Below are 1,732 nucleotides of genomic sequence, written 5' to 3'. Positions count from 1 at the left end.
ATATTATAACGTCGACTGAGATAAATAATAAAATGAAATATTAAAATCATGATTTATCTCGCTGCATTGCGCGAGTACGCTTCTAGTTATATACAAGTGATAGATGCCAAGATGGTAATGAGATACAATATTGCCTCTATAATGAATTAGTGATTAAAGAAAGTCACAAGAATCGGGTATCCGTACCCTAGACGGCAATCAAAGAAGTATGCCCGTAGCTCCTATTCCCTTGTTAATGCCCATTTCTTATTCTAAAATTGGTCCTGAATAAGTTACACATGATTGTGACTGATTGATACAAGATCTACGGATGTTACAATCCTCAAAGCACAAAGTACAAGCAAAAATAAAGCTACTAAATCCCCTGCACCAGACAGCTTTGAACCAACTTGACTTTGATCATTTTTCTCATACTTAGAGATGCATTCAGGTGTTAATGTCTAAACAAAAGTTTCAGGTCGATTACTTAGGGTTCCAATCGATTTGGATTCATTCCGTTTGGAGCAAAAACCTATTTTATATGAATTTTCTAAAAACAGTATGCAAATCCCCTTTTTGCACAGGACCAGCTACATAAACTTATTGTTTTGAGCATTATGGAGGTAAAATCAAGTCTGGACATAAACTACAAAGTTGTAGTAGACACGAATACGTTTCCAACAATATATGGCACACCTCAATCGGATCAATGAGTGATTTTATATGAAGTTTTAAACAACCAGCAGTACTAAGATTCTTATGTACAACTCAAAATAGCCCCTTTTATATAAATTAAACACTAAAACCATCAAGAATCAATTATCTACCTTTACCATATTGCAAATAAATGATTAAAACTTAATTTATAACTTCTTTAACCAACAATGACATAAAAATAACATCATTTAACAAAGGTTTAATCAAAACCTTATGAACCCTAACATAAACCTTCCCAACTTTATCACAAATCAACAAATTAGACCAAAAAATCTTGAAATTTATAGATTCATACCTTGCTTCTTTACATTCTCTTCAATCAAGTAGCTTTAAATCTTCAAAATATCACCAATTTAGAAGATGCATGAGAAGGTTAAACTAAATCTAGGGTTTATGTGAAGAGAGGGTACTTAAGTCTAGTGAGAGAAATGCAAGGGGAATAAATGAGTTAATTTTTCTGAAATTTAAGGGTTTAAATAGTTAGTATAAAAAATTCCCACTTATCAAATATTACTCCTCATCAATTGCCTAATTCAATATTAGTTTTTACAGATTTTTCTTAACATTTCTAGTCCTAAGACCAATTTATTTTCTACATAATTGACCCTTTACATAAAACTTGGGCTTACATTATTAGTCCAAAATACAACTACTTAAAACAAGGGTACAAGTAGATAAAACATCCAACTGTCATGTAAATAAATATATCAAGATTAATCAATAACAAAATCTAGGTTGTTATAGTTAAATGCAGACGTGAATTTTTCCATAGTTATGTTGTAAGTCTGGGGGCCGTAAGTGAAAATTCTGTTTTAGACGAAAAAAATCAACAACCGTCGCACAGGAACGTGACACGTGTCCCCAAAGTTACTTATTTATTAGTATTATAGATGTGTGTGTATATAAGTTAATTAACTTTATGTTATTATTAATTAATATGGTATTAATATTCTTTTAATAATTATATAAATTAATTAAATTCACATTATTATTAATTAATTAAGTACACGTGTCCCAAAGTTACTTATTTATTAGG

The 1,732-nt window shown here is 30.4% G+C and overlaps 1 protein-coding gene across 1 annotated transcript in view; it reads left to right on the top strand.

The window, feature by feature from the left end:
* Positions 1-1,732, top strand: part of LOC112514765 — a 5,719-nt gene that overhangs the window by 1,693 nt on the left and 2,294 nt on the right. The gene's annotated exons all lie outside the window — the stretch shown is intronic.

This window comes from Cynara cardunculus (genome assembly GCF_001531365.2).
Source record: "Cynara cardunculus var. scolymus isolate 2C chromosome LG 6, CcrdV1, whole genome shotgun sequence".
NCBI classification, from domain to species: Eukaryota; Viridiplantae; Streptophyta; class Magnoliopsida; order Asterales; family Asteraceae; genus Cynara; species Cynara cardunculus.
This window is presented reverse-complemented; position numbering and strand designations above follow the sequence as displayed.